The sequence below is a fragment of the Crinia signifera genome, chromosome 7 (assembly GCF_055691185.1).
Source record: "Crinia signifera chromosome 7, ASM5569118v1, whole genome shotgun sequence".
Lineage (NCBI taxonomy): Eukaryota > Metazoa > Chordata > Amphibia > Anura > Myobatrachidae > Crinia > Crinia signifera.
Window position 1 is genome coordinate 49,649,805 of NC_139223.1, and position 16,340 is coordinate 49,666,144.

At 45.1% G+C, this 16,340-nt stretch overlaps 1 pseudogene; it reads left to right on the forward strand.

The window, feature by feature from the left end:
• Window positions 1–855: 855 nt before the first annotated feature.
• On the forward strand, window positions 856–974 carry LOC146024959 (5S ribosomal RNA; annotated as a pseudogene).
• The last annotated feature ends 15,366 nt before the right edge of the window (window positions 975–16,340 follow it).

A 16,340-nucleotide genomic window follows, 5' to 3' on the forward strand; every position in this document is an offset into this window, starting at 1 on the left:
GGCATACCGGAGTCAATCCGGGATCATGAACTCATGGATCTCCTGGCTTTCTGGTTACCAGAACAGCTGGCGTTGGACCTCAAAGGATCACCACTGGCGATTGAAAGGGCACACAGAATTGGCCCTGACAGACCTAACCCTACTGGTAGACCCCGCCCAGTCATCATGCGTATTCTGAACTACGCCGACAAGGTTAAAGTCTTGGAACACTACAGAAGAACCGACAGCATTACTTACAAGGGGGACCGTCTTCTCATCTTCCAAGACTTTTCTAATCTGGTGGCTTCTAGACACAGGGACTTTGCTCCTATTTGCAAGCATCTTATTGATTCTAAAATGAAGTTCTCTTTGCTTTACCCGGCTCGCCTTCATGTGTTTGGGGATGGCCAGGGCTCATTTCTCTATTCCTGAAACTTGAATGTGGTGTCTGGTGTCCCTGGGCGCTTGGAGGCCTACTAATGTTTGCTCTTGCATTTGGTTATTACTGAATATTTGCTGCAACATGTGTTTTTTCTTGCTGAATAGTTGTATTGTCTTAGCCGCAAAGTATCTGATAGGCTTCGATTCATGGTTTCATTGTTCTATTTGTTAATTTTAGTATTGCTCTATGTACCTGCCCGTTTTCTTGCCATATATGACTTACCACACTGTTTAGGCCCAATTCCAACTGGCAGATAAACAGTGTTGAGCCTCTTTAGTAGTTTAATTTGAGACCACCTTCTAATATCATGTCCTGTAGGTCTTTTTACATTACCAACACATGATTTTTTTCAGTAAGCCAATACAGTTAGGAAACTTTTTTATTAGCTTACCTGTAGATAGAAGTAGAAGAGGGCAAAAAAGTGCATGTGTCTCACATACAGCCATACTGCACTGGATAGGCCCAATCTTGTCTGGTCTTGGAAGCTAAGCAGTGTTGGGCCTGGTTAGTACTTGGGTGGGAGACCACATGGGAACACCAGGTGCTGTAGGTTTTTTTGGGCTAGGAGATAGCACCCACCGGTGAGCGCTAATTCATGCTGCAGACGGCTGAATATTGTTACTATGCCCCACCAACTATTTTCACAACCTTTTTTAACCCTTTCAGGTCCATCATCTAGTCAGGATCAACAGCCATAGCGCGCTAGTAGTAGAGCCAGTGGTGAGCCACTTTCCAATAAGAATATTAACATCAGTCAATGTAGACAATTTTTGAATAATAAAAAAAATTACAATTAATTTAAACATATAAAGCAGACTGAATTGAAAAATAAATTGGACTGTTAAGGTGGAGGGGCACCGAATTTTAATTTGCATCCAGGAAACTGGGATTAATTTCCGCCTCTGCTTGCGGGTGCTAGAAAGATAAAGCTTTATGGACTCCACCAGGAAATATGCTTTCTTCTAGGGAACCGGGATTATCAGCGAACAGTTTGTAGTCAGCCTAAATGCTACCATGACAGGGAGACAGTAACCGCTATAGTGGTTCTGCATAAGATGTATAAAGTCTAGAATGGGGACGTTGTCTGCAGCAACCAAACACCTATCTATCAATCAAATATCAACTACATTCCATAAAATGATAGGTAGAAGTTTGGTTGCTATGGGCAATTTCTGCACTCTAGGAGGTTCTATACAAAGTCCCCAAATTCTGGTTATAGCCCTGTCTCTGTACCTAATACAGGTTCTCCATTATACATATATCAAAGGCATTGTGAGCACCAAATATGTTGGCAATCCAAAATCCTTGCCATCTGCCTGAAGTGAGACTGTTCTCTGGTTAATGTGGAGAACTAATCTCACTGAGGGCTGCCACTAATAATTGTCACTCCCTGTATTTCCTGCATATTCATATGGATTTCCCAGTTATTTATATAGAATAATAGATGTTTTGCAAATTAAGCTGAAAGTTGTCAGCACTGTCTCACAGCAAGTCTCACAGCACATTTACACTGTTCTAACGTAACAATAACAAAATGAATATTGCGTTGGTCCATGGTGGCTGTTCCACTACCAATTCATATAGAACTGGTAACCCCATCGCCAAGGGGCCACGCCCGATAGCCATGCAATAACAGCCACGGGTGGGGGGGGGGGGGAGGGGGAGGGGGAGTGGGATGGGATGGGTTTCTTTTGTCTCAGGTTCCCAAGCCTGTATGTGGGTCTCTTTGTCTCAGGTTCCCAAGCCTGTATGTGGGTCTCTTTGTCTCAGGTTCCCAAGCCTGTATGTGGGTCTCTTTGTCTCAGGTTCCCAAGTCTGTATTTGGGTCTCTTTGTCTTAGGTTCCCAAGCCTATATGTGGGTCTCTTTGTCTTAGGTTCCCAAGCCTGTATGTGGGTCTCTTTGTCTTAGGTTCCCAAGCCTGTATGTGGGTCTCTTTGTCTCAGGTTCCCAAGCCTGTATGTGGGTCTCTTTGCCTCAGGTTCCCAAGCCTGTATGTGGGTCTCTTTGTCTTAGGTTCCCAAGCCTGTATGTGGGTCTCTTTGTCTTAGGTTCCCAAGCCTGTATGTGGGTCTCTTTGTCTTAGGTTCCCAAGCCTGTATGTGGGTCTCTTTGTCTCAGGTTCCCAAGCCTGTATGTGGGTCTCTTTGTCTCAGGTTCCCAAGCCTGTATGTGGCATTCTTTGGCTTGCTGATGGTCTCAATGACTCTGGTCCCTGATGGTGATTCTTCATCCTCTTCAGCTGCTATTAAAATGTCAAAATGAAACCATTAGTAATAGATAGTAATCAGTATGTATGTATGTGTATATATATGTATATATATATATATATATATATATATATATATATATAGTTATTTATTAACAGTTTCTTATGTAGCACACACACATTCTGCAGATCCCTTGGCACTCTTAGGGCGGGATGCACTAACATCCGCAGCCCCTCCCCACCGCACATCACCGGCTACCGCATAGATATTTATCGCTTATGTACTAACACGCAATAATTATCGCCAAGGACAGCTCTTGCGTTAAGCTGCCCTTTGCGATACGCGGGGGCGATGTGGTAGCGGTGCCTGGCGGCTCCCCCTCCTCCCTTACCTAGCTAGCTGTGGGGCCAAGGGCTCCATCTCCTCCTCCCTGCACCGGGAAGAGGATGTAGGGGCTAGGGAGGAGGAGGTCACTGGTTTGGGCAGCACAGCACTGTGCTGCCTGGACTCAGGGGAGGGGGGGGGATGGCAGAGATTTTTGCAGGGCGGCGTGGGTCGCTACAAGAAGCCTACAGCCTTATATGGGGTATGACCAAGTTTTACTGATGATACCCCACATCGTGGTAACCTGGTGATCGGGTGATCTCAAACTTTTCCTAATCTCCTCTCCCCTTTCTGCTCTCAATTAGGTCTTACTGATCCCTGGCGCATATTTCGCCCTCTACAGAAAGACTTTTCATTTTATTCACACCCACACTCATGCTTGGTCTAAATTTTGTCACTGATAATTCAGCTCAAGCTGACAATCATTCTATATATTGGAATGCCTCAAAAGCGGTCCTTAGGGGCCATATTATGTCATACGTCCACTCCAAATGGAAAAAATGTACCTCCCAGCTGAATACCCTTAGTACTGCACTGACCCTGGCCTATAACACCTATAAGTATACCCCTACCCATAGAGAGGAATATCTGTCTGCAAAATAGATATACGACACCTTCCTTACGCAACAGGCCCAATCCTCTCATGATTATTATCGTAATAAATTACATAGGTTTGGCAACAATTTAGGGAAACTCTTAGCAAACCTGATAAAGGGACCTCGCTCCCACACATGGGTCAAGGCCATTGATCATGTAGGCACTCTTCTCACCGATCTGCAGCAAATTTTCTAATTTCTATAGCTCCCTCTACTCTCTGGAACCCTCTGACTCACGTGAGAGTGAGGCATTCCTCGCAGCAACTGAGCTACCCACATTGACTCAGGAGGAGAGAGAGCTATTAGATCGTCCGGTCACGGAGGAGGAGGAGGTCTTAAACACCATTAAATCCCTGCCCAACGGCAAAAGTCCTGGACCAGATGGCTTTGGGGCAGAATTCTACAAATTATTGAAAGGAGACATTGCGCCCACGCTGACATTATTATATAATCATCTAATAACAACCGGAGACATGCCCCTTAGATTTAATGAGGCTAGGATCATAGTCCTATTGAAACCAGGCAAAGACCCTACCTTAATGGGATCCTACCACCCAATCTACCAAGACTAAAATATTAACCAAATTGATGGCTAACCCTAACCGTCTACAAAAATGTTTGCCTTGCCTGATCTCGCCTGCCCAGTTAGGCTTTGTGAAGGGTAGACCGTCGGTGATGGGCGTTCGCGCAGCCATTGCAGCAATAACGCATACCCGCCTTCACAGCCTCCATAATAACATACTTATGAATTTAGATGCCGAGAAGGCTTTCGATAAAATCTCCTGGTCACATCTTCATAATGTGCTCTCTCGGCAGCTCTTTGGTGGACCTTTCCGGGGGCTAGTTCAGGCGATGTACACTTCCCCAACAGCCCAAGTGATGGTCAATGGCATTGCCTCTCTGTCCTTTTGTCTTGAACGAGGCACAAGGCAAGGCTGCCCCTCTCGCCTTTACTCTTTAATTTAGCACTTGAACCACTTATTAGGCACATTGTTTCCTCCCCCAACCTTTCCGGTATAACAATAGGCAGCAGAGAACTAAAGGTTATCACTTTTGCGGATGACATCCTTCTCTTTTTGTCTAACCCAAAACACTATGTTCCCTTTCTCATAGACATCATTACACGCTTCTCCTCATTTGCTGGCTTTTCCATTAACTTTAATAAGTCAGAAGCTCTGACCATCTATGGTCAAGTGAGATCAGATTGAACCACTCCTTTTCCTTTCAGATGGGCCCCCACCTATATCACATATCTGGGCTTTGCCACCCCATACTCATAACAACATATACACGTATAAGATTACTCCAGTGATCCTTAAGATCCAAACGGAGCTTAATCTGTGGCAGAACCTGCCACTAAATCTGTTGGGAAGATGTAATTTGTTTAAAATGGCCAGCTTTCCGAAGTTGCTTTATGTGCTGCAAATGACTCCAGTTCTGCTTTCTAAGTTTGATATTTCTTCACTCCATTCTATGCTTTCTAAATTTATTTGGAACTCTAAAAGACCTAGAATCAGACTCTATAAGCTGATGCAGACAACTCAACGTGGTGGTGTCAATTTGCCTAATATAAAGTACTATAATCTGGCCTGCATTCTCCGCTTTGCGGTAGATTGGGTCAATGGCACTGCCATTTTCACTGATGCGGCTCTAGACTCACAGTTATGTGCCCCACTTTCGCTTAGCTTTCTTCTGCATGCACGCCCATCACAATTAAAATCACCTCAATTTGATAATCCCTTATTATCATCTACTATTTATGCTTGGAGACGTGCAAGAAAATCTTTAGGCCTACAACATTTTTGTTCCTTGTCCCTCTCTTTGATTGGAAACCTGGAGTTTCAGAGGGGGGAAGCCGGATCACCTTTCACGATGTGGCAGTCCTCTGGAATTTCAAGTTTAAGACATTTGCTTAACACCTCTAACACCCCACTTATATTCGAGGAGGCGATGCAACGGTTCAATCTCTTACCTAGCCATGCATTCTCCTATATCCAAGCTACCCACTACCTACAATCGATCCTTACCAAATACGGCCTCAGGACATCACAAATCCATTAGACTCAGTAATTCGCACTAAAACACATTCTATTTCCACTATATACGGTCGTATACGCCCGGAACTAGATCCTGATACAGATCTCCCAGCACTTACTAAGTGGGCTTCGCAGTCCTACTCTCTTAACTCCGAAGCCATTTTAGACACTTTCTTAATAAAACTCATCCCAGCCAGTTCATACCAAGAAATGTTATATAAAAATTTTCGGTACTTATGTAGTATCTGGGCTGCCGATTTTGTGATTGTATGCCTTACCTTAAGGCATACAATCAGATGCGATGCGATGCGATTCGATGCGATTTTGCATAGGATTCAATGTTAAGAAGGTCCTGTTCATTTCCCCTCTATCCAAGTGGGCATAGAGTTGATTTTATATAGCGTGGCGAGTGCAGCGAGCCACCGAGCCCGAAGCGTGGCGAGTGAAGCGAGCCCCGCGAGGCGACGCATATTTCTTAAAAAGTATTCTGTGTCCCCTCGCGGGGCTCGCTACGCTCGCCACGCTTCGGGCTCGGTGGCTCGCTATGCTCGCCACAGGTTTATATCCAACTCCATGCCCACTTGGATAGTGGGGAAAGGAAAAGGACCCCTTTTTCCCATTGAATTCTATGTTAAAATGGACTCAGACCATTTTAACATTGAATCCTATGGAAAAATCTTGACCATCGCATTGCATACGATTTGGCCGCATGCGATGCGATGCGATCCGATCCGATTTCTAAATCGGACGCCCAGATACTACATAAGTACCAAATTTTCACAGAGCAGATCTTTTACCTAAACGCTGCTATCTGATGGGCACAGCAGAAAGGTCGGATTGTTTTAAATGCCATTCACCAGAGGCTGATCTATATCATTGTCTCTGGCAATGCCCTCAGGTACAGTCTTTCTGGCATATACTACATAACTATGCTACAAACTCACTTAAACTGACATTTAGCTGCACTCACTCTTGGGACATATTTGGACATATTGCCGACCAATCTAATATCCCTAAAAATTATAAATAATTGATTGTGCTCCTCTCACGCCTCCTTTTCCTGTTCACCACAGACTGGCTAGACACTTCACTCCACAAAGAACTTCTAACCCCTAAGTTATTTGCCTGCTGGAATAAATTCATCCAGACCCTACCTTCTCGGACCAAACAGGCTATCCAAGGATGTTTTCAAAATACATCATGGTATTCCCTCCAACTCTTACAGAATGCTACACCTATCACTCTATAATTCAGTTCCTAAACATTATTTTATCCAGGCTTCATTTATCACTCCATCCCCCCACCCCTCCTCCTATTCCATACCATTTGTCTTCTCTATCCTTATTCTCTGCATACTGACTGAATCTCTCCGTGGATGGGTCGGCAGTCCGGGTCGACTGTTGGGCAGGTACTTTGATTCATGATTCATCACTTGGTCATCTACCATGTTAGTGTAGGACCAAACTGTTCTTTTTATTTATTTATTTTTTATTTTATTTTATACTACTTATCTAGATAACTGTATTGATTGAATATTCAGGTCGAACTTAATGTTTAGAGAAATTCTCTCATACCCATTTATCGATAATCATCGATAGAATTCTATATATCTATATTTTCTCGACTGTATTGGGAGATAGTTCCCTCCCTTATCTATTTAGTAAATTTGTTAAGGAAAATGGTATTTGAACCTCACTGTTATTACTCCTATGTCACCATCCTTTGTTGGATGTATTGTATTATTATTTTGTTTTATTGAGGCTCAATAAAAACATTTGAAACAAAAAAAAAAGAAACTGTAAATAGCGAATCCATGTTTTCAGTTCACTTACCCTATGTATGGAGCGTTATCACCACAAGTTGTAAATCCTCTCTCACTGCATTCACCTGTATATAAGTGGCACCGATAAAGAGGTGGTGATGAGGAGGTGCTGTGGGTGGTGCGGAGTAGGGTGTAGGTGGTGGGGGCAGGAACACTGCTCGTACGGCACAATTTGGGCTGAGGTCCGCGTTATGGTGACCAGCGTGCTTGTACTGGGTTCTTCCCTTATGTTTCTTTCTATGTCTTAAAGAAGAAGACAAAGGAGACACAACTTTAGAATTTTTTTCGTTCTTTCATGTCTAACTTACTACATAGAGATAACGATACTGTACATCTTACACACAGACAGACACAGCAGCGATTGCCGCATCCCATAACCCCCTCCCAGCCCCCCTGCACCTGGGGCCTACTTCTGTATCACTCAGAAGGGGCCACATGTGGTCCTATTTGCACATGTGCACACTTGCCGAGCTGTTCGCTCCAGAGGGGGCGGACACTGGGCTGGACCAGGGAATGCCCAACATTATATGGGTGTTCCCCCTGGGAATGCAGACGGGCCGATGCCTGCTGGGGGGTGGACGGCTGTCATCACATGATGTCAGCACCTGCCATCTCTGACGGAAATAAAGGTAAGTCTAGACTGACTTACGGCCACATGTGAGGAGATGTGTTCATGAATGGGCATTCGCCCAATCTGTGTTATGCCGCTAGCTAAGCAGCAAATGACCGCTGCTTAGGGATTGGAATTGATCCTCTGGAGTGGTTCCAGGATTCAACAGCATGTGCAAACACTGAGTTTCTATGGACTGCAATGACTGCAGCCCATAAAAGTCAGCTAGGACTGCACTGTAAGGCAGGGAGTGGCTTCCAAGAGGAAGCCAGCTCTCTGCCTATCACAGCCTGGACTGGTGAACTGCATCTGTCTTTTACTAACACTGAGCACAGTGTCACATTGGGCCTTATTCTGATCGGTGCGGATTTCTCCGCATGCGGTCGTCCCGCCGATGGTTATCGTCTGCGCATGTGCAGAGGTCACTCTGCGCATGTGCAGGCGATTTCGCCACACGTATTCTTTACACGCCGCACAGGGGGCGTAGAGGGGCGTGAGGGGCTACCTAGCCTCATTACCCTATGCATACGCCCCGCGTTTCATGGGCGTTCCCATGCAAACGCGGGGCGTATGCATGGTAATGAAGCCGTGACGCGTGTGTAGGGGGCGGCCATCTGACATCGCCGGATGTCAGCTGCCCGCCCCCATACATGATTTCACACGGACAAGTGTCCGTGTGGTCTTGGGTGGCGGGACCTAGTGGAGCGTGCGGCCCTGCATTCGATGTTCGGCGACCATCGAATGCAGGGGCTGCTCCCAAGACGGAGGAGGCGTATCCCCGTCCACTTTCATGCGGATCGCCACATATCCGCGTACGGACGGAGGTGGCGATCCGTATGGAAGGCGGGGATTCGCCTGCACGGTCATGGCCGCATATTCTGATCGGGCCGCACCGATCAGAATAAGGGCCATTGTCTGGTGGTAAAATCCTCCACTGGACAGTCCTGTGCTGTTATTATGTATATCTAACTATTGTTACCTGTATCATGTTGTTTCTTTTTTCGTTTGCTGTAAAAAAAATAAGGAAAATTTAGTTAGAGATAATAATTGTATTCCTGGAAAGAGGACCCTTAATATTAGTTCCAAAAGATCCCACCCAAATGTAACTGCACTGTTTCCTGTGTATAAAGGAGAGGTGGACCGCTTGCTCCGAGTGTCGGAAACACCCCCTGGAAGGGTGACAATGGGATGTAGTCCGCAACCCCCTAGTGATGCCTTTAATGATGATATAGTAAATAATAGTTAGGCAATAATGCAGTAACAGGATCTGTATAATATTATTAACTTACCAAATGCAAATCATTATCAGTACAAGCAATATTAGTGATGGTATAATTCCATAGACGATACAGTCTAGAAGTTTGTCTTCTGTTCAAGAAAAACACATTTGGTTAATAAATGCATTTAATTTACAGCCAAGTTATATATAGCAATGTATTAGTATAAACATTTATAGAACAGAGTTGTTTGGGGGGGCGGCAAGTAAATACACACTTGCCGATGTCGGCCACGAGGGAACACTGCAAACTACTTCTTACTCCTAATAAATACAAATGTAATATTACTACTCACCATACGTACTACTACTAATGGGGGCTGGTGGGATGATGTCTCCATACTGGGCCAGTATGTTTTGGGCCTGTAAAACTTCTTCAGCAGATGGTGTTACTGCTGGAATGCCTGCTGTTACTGCACCTGTGAAGCAAAGACAAATAAACCTTTAGGAATATTACAATGGGAAGAAGCAGCCTATCACATTCCCTCCCCAATCCCACATCTCACTGGCTATGGCCCATCCAATAACCATCAAACAAACCGTGCTATGCATATCCCGCCCTCACAATTAGGTGGCATTCATAATGTCATTACCCAAATTATGGCATTAGAGCAGGCCTGGTCAACCTGTGGCCCTCCAGCTGTTGTGAAACTACAAGTCACAGCATATCTTGCAACAGTTTTGCTATTATAGAATGCTAGAACTGTGGCAAAGCATGCTGGGATGTGTAATTTTCCACATCTGGAGAGCCCCAAGTTGGCCAGGCCTGCATTAGTCGATATGGTACAAACATCCGCAATCTGCCATACCATACCCTAGCTAATCTCTTATACAGCCCTCATTTCTAGGAACACTCCTACATTTACCCTGGGAAATATATGTCCCTGTAAATGTTCCTACTACTTAGTACTTACCAACTTAGAGATGGCCACAGGCATAAGGAAACTAGGAAAATGTCCAGGCCATTTGGAATATAGGGGCATGCTTCACATGCCTAGTGCTGGCTTAGCTTCAATGGTCAGCACCTGGGAATTCATTTTAAAAAGAGGGGGAGGGGGGTGGTATATTAACTAACTCATTGTAAGGGGACAAATTAAAAATGATGGAAAGTGTAGTGGGAAACATGAAATTACTCACAGAAAAGAGAGGTACATGAAATATCTCAAAGCTTCTGTCACATTACTGTGTGGCACTATATGGGGCATTAGGAATGTGTGGCATAATGTGTAAGGATCATTAATGTGCGGCATAAGGTGTACAAGGGTATTGCTAAGGTTTTACACCTTAGTAATACCCTTGTACACCTTATGCCGCACCTTACTGTGTGGCATTGTGGGGGAAATTTACTAATATGAATTCCTTAGAAATACGTATTAGTATTTTTCCTACGACTTGTTCAGCCGTATGCAAAGTCTTTGTAACCCTCCGATGTCGTAGTAATTCGTATTAGCTGCACATATCTACGGCCGCTTATACAAATTTTTCAGGCAGTCTGCACGGATTAGTCAGATCCGTGCAGGCTGCAGTGTGTAAAAAAAAAAAAAAAAAATAGAAAAAATAAATAAATAAACAAACAGCGTGGGGTCCCCCCCACAGCTGTAACCAGCACCAGGCTGAAGGAGCTGGGCCGTTTTTTTTTTAAATATTTATTTATTTTTCTATTTTTTTTACTGATCTGACTGATCCGTGCAGGCTTAAAGCAAATACGACAGGCAAATCAAGGTGTATTTTCCTGCCGTATTTTCGTGGCTGTTTCATGTCAATTAGCAGCCGTATTATCAATACGGCTGCTTAGTAAATCAGGAACCACCATTCTTTTGAATGGTGATTCCTGTCGTATCCTATCGATGGTGTAGACATTCGTATTTGTACATACAAATACGAATGTGCCATCTTTAGGAATACGAATTGCTGTATTTTCGGGATAGTAAATCCAGAAAATACAAATGTGTAAAAAATAGGTGTATTTCTGCCTACGAATACATCTATTTTTTACGAATTCATATTAGTAAATTTCCCCCTATGAGTATAAGGTGCACTACTGTGTGCCGTTATGTGTTGTGTAATGTGAATAATGGTTAGTACTGTGTGATGTAACGTGAATAAGGGGCACTACTATGAGATGTAACGTGTATACAGTAAAGTACTATTGTGTAGGATAAGGGACAATAACTTTATTATCACCATATAACTCACATGTAGCCATGGGTAAGTAAACAGCTGATAGAAAAACACTTTACCCCTATTCTATTCTTGTACAATATATTTAGTTAGAATTACCACCCCATTTATGACTGATGCGGTGCTGTCATTTTTTGTTTTGTTGTAAGCTGTGTATTGTATAACCTGTTCTAAAGATATATATATGTGTGTGTATATGTAAAAAAAAAGTTCACTTACCTTCCATTGGTGCTACTATATATGTGTTGTTGTTGTTGGTAATAATATTAATTATCACAAATGATTACAGAAAACACTTTTCTCCAGATAAGAAAAATTGTAATCCTTCTTCTCCAATAACTACCTTTCTAAAGATTCTGTTTCAGCCTATCCCATCTTATGTTCCAAAGCTCTATTGTGATGTCATAATGACATCTAGAATCTGACTTTGGGATAAAGATAAAGTGATAAAGTGGCAAGCGATAACCAACCAGTTTATAACTGTCCTTTTTCAAACAGAGCCTGTAATATGGCAGTTAGCAGCTGACGTATTTTATAGTTTGCAAATTTATTTCTCTAAAGTTTCATAAATCTCCCCTTGGGACTATTAAAGTGAATGTGTAAAGCAATACAAATAATGTGTTCATGTAATTTTCCTTAACAAATGGTAATAGGATTATTTCATTTATAACATTGTCACTTTTATGTATACCGTATATTGCCTGGATGTGGGACCATTTGTAGACAACAAGTAGATAGACAGCCATTAGGTCGACACCATTAGTTCGACAACTCAATAGGTCGACATGCTTTTAGGTCGACATACCATTAGGTCGACATACCATTAGGTCGACATGTCATTAGGTCGACATACCATAAGGTCGACATGTCATTAGGTCGACACTGCCATTAGGTCGACAGTGTCTAGGTCGACAGTCAAAATGTCGACATGGTTTTTTCACTGTTTTTTGGCCGAAATGACAACACAGTCGACATGGACACAGTTTGAAGTGAACCGCAGCCCCTCGCATCGCTCGCGATGCTTCGGGCGCGGTGCCTCGCTGCGCTTGGCACACTATTTTATTCTCCCACCACGCCCTAGTGGATAGTAGGGCATGAAATACTGCCTGTCGGCACATGTCGGCTCAAAAAACAGTGAAAAAAACCATGTCGACCTTTTGACTGTCGACCTAGACACTGTTGACCTAATGGCAGTGTCGACCTAATGACATGTCGACCTAATGACATTTCGACCTAATGGTATGTCGACCTAATGACATGTCGACCTAATGGTATGTCGACCTAAAAGCATGTCGACCTATTGAGTTGTCGAACTAATGGTGTCGACCTAATGGCTGTCTATCTACTTTATCTCACCTTGACAAAGCTCTAAGGTGTAGGGGAGCAGGCTCACCCCTAAATCTACAGACTATCCATCTACTGTCCTGCAACCGGACCAACCTCCAGGAATCATCTCCTTGACTAACCATCAAGCCCACCAGGTAGAGCACCGCATACCATCAGGAGCTCCCTGGTCAGGAGACTGACACACCCCCCTGCAAAGGGATTCAAGTGGCAACAACATCAAGCCCACCAGGTAGAGCACCCCCCAACATCTGGAGCTCCCTGGTTTTGACATCAGCATCTCTTACTAAGGATATTGAAGTGGCAACAACATCTAGCCCACCAGGTTGAGCACCCCCAACATCAGGAGCTCCCTGGTCCGATTACCTTATCTTTCCCAGCATTTCATCACCCTCATTCCATACGGGACAATCACCTGGAGGTGTCATAGGAACGGATACAGGACATATCACGACCAGACTGTGGGTGACTATCCCTGCTCTCCACCTATTTGTGGTATCCACCATTTTTTTATATTGTATTTTTTAATGTATTTCATGTGATAATATATGTGAATATCTTAATTGATTAAATATTTTAGAGACACCTGTTGCACATTATTTAGCAAGCGCAGTCTCAAATCCCCTTTTTCCACTGTCTATCTACTTGTCTGCAAATAGTCTGGATACCATATTGCCTACAAGAAGGGTCTTACCCTGCTGGATGTACCGGATAAAATCCCCAGTTTTACAAATGTGTTATTATTTAGTAATACTAATAGATCCTCTATCTCTCTTCACTTGATCACTCTCCTACCCCCATAGATTTGTAATGTGTACATGTGGCTATGGCGTGGGAAGCTGTAGGTCAGCAGACTGATACAAAATGGTTTTAGTAGGTGAGATATAGAAAATTCAGAGCTGTTATGTGTTTGGCACCCTGGCACATGTAGTCACTGCCACAATGTATGTCAGGCCTGGCCAACCTGTGGCTCTCCATATGTTGTCAAACTACAAATCCCATCATGCCTTGCCACAGTTTTGCTATAAGGCATACTTGCCTACTTTTGAAAAGTAGTTTCAGGGAGATTATTGATTGGCGTTGAGGGGGCGTATCACATTCTACACAAGGGGCGTGTCTATCCCCACCTCTGGGCGTGTCTACTGTCACTCAGGGGTGTCTTCTGTCGTGCAGGTAAAAACTAAAGTACAAAGTGCAGTACTGGCTACAAACTGATATCTCTGCTACATTACACAGCATTACCCCAACATCACATAGCAGGCCGATAATTGACATCACACAGGAGGGCTCTACATACTGACATCTAAGCTACATTACACAGCCGGGCTACACACTGACGTCACAGCTGTATTACACAGCCGGGCTACACATTGACGTCACAGCTACATTACACAGCAGGGCTACACACTGACGTCACAGCTGCATTACACAGCAGGGCTACACACTGACGTCACAGCTGCATTACACAGCAGGGCTACACACTGACGTCACAGCTACATTACACAGCAGGGCTACACACTGACGTCACAGCTACATTACACAGCCGGGCTACACACTGACGTCACAGCTACATTACACAGCCGGGCTACACACTGACGTCACAGCTGCATTACACAGGAGCGCTACACACTGACGACACAGCTACATTACACAGCAGGGATACACACTGACGTCACAGCTACATTACACAGCCGGGCTAAACACTGACGTCACAGCTGCATTACACAGGAGGGCTACACACTGACGTCACAGCTGTATTACACAGCAGGGCTACACACTGACGTCACAGCTGCATTACACAGCAGGGCTACACACTGACGTCACAGCTACATTACACAGCCGGGCTACACACTGACGTCACAGCTACATTACACAGCCGGGCTACACACTGACGTCACAGCTACATTACACAGCAGGGCTACACACTGACGTCACAGCTGCATTACACAGGAGGGCTACACACTGACGTCACAGCTGTATTACACAGCAGGGCTACACACTGACATCACAGCTGCATTACACAGCAGGGCTACACACTGACGTCACAGCTGCATTACACAGGAGGGCTACACACTGACGTCACAGCTGTATTACACAGCCGGGCTACACACTGACATCACAGCTGTATTACACAGGAGGGCTACACACTGACGTCACAGCTACATTACACAGCCGGGCTACACACTGACGTCACAGCTACATTACACAGCAGGGCTACACACTGACGTCACAGCTGCATTACACAGGAGGGCTACACACTGACGTCACAGCTGTATTACACAGCAGGGCTACACACTGACATCACAGCTGCATTACACAGCAGGGCTACACACTGACGTCACAGCTGCATTACACAGCAGGGCTACACACTGACGTCACAGCTACATTACACAGCAGCACTGCTTAACACAAACAACGTTATACATGGCCCCACCCCCATATTACACACAGCACATTGTACATTATACACAGACCCTCCAGGTTACACCCAGTACACACAGCACATTGTACACAATCCCATGGTACAATATACACAACACCATGTCATACCTCCCAAATTTGACCTGAAGAAATAGGGACACTCGCGCGACGAAGCCGTGCGAGTGTCCGAAAAAGGGGGCGGGGCGTATGCAAATGAGGGCACGGCTTATGCTAATGCCTGCCGCGGGTGGGACAGCAGGACAGGACCCGAAAATCGGGACTGTCCCTCTAAAATCGTGACAGTTGGAAGGTATGCCATGTTATTACACCCAGTACAGACACTACTGAATATTACACACTGCCCCTACTCCCCCAGGACATACACCACTAAATTGCATTACATATACCCCCCCCCCCCCCTCATTCCCCTTATATTGCAGCCATGCACACACTATACAGCTCCCACCCTCCCACCCCCTCCAAACGCACACATTACATGCAGGCAGCCCCCAGTGCACACACAGCACTAACCTGGCTGTGTTACTCCTGGCTGGGGGTGCAGAATCCCGGCAGTGTGGAGGGGGAGGCAGATCACTGCAGGCTGAGGAGGAAGGAAGGAACAAGGAAGAGCTGGCAGCAGGCCTGATGCAGGAGCTCACTGTGGTGGGCGGGGCCAGCTGGAGTAAAGCAGAGGCCTGGCTGCCGGCTCTCCCGCTCCTCCCAATACACTACACTACAGTGCACACTGTGCTTCCTGTCAGCGCGTACACACAGCAGCAGCAGCCTCGGCCTCGCGGTGGCCGGCTGTGATGTGCTCCCTGCACGCTCCGCCCCCCACCAATTCCGGATGAGCGCATGCACAGTCCATATTTTAATGGACGGACCCAGACTGTGGGGCTTTGCGGGGCAGCGGGAGTGAAAGTCGGGAGCCTCCCGCTAAATGCGGGAGGGTAGGCAAGTATGCTATAAGGGAGTGTTAAAACTGTGGCAAGGCATGCTGGGATTTGTATTTTTTGCCATTTTGCTGCCTAATTAACGCA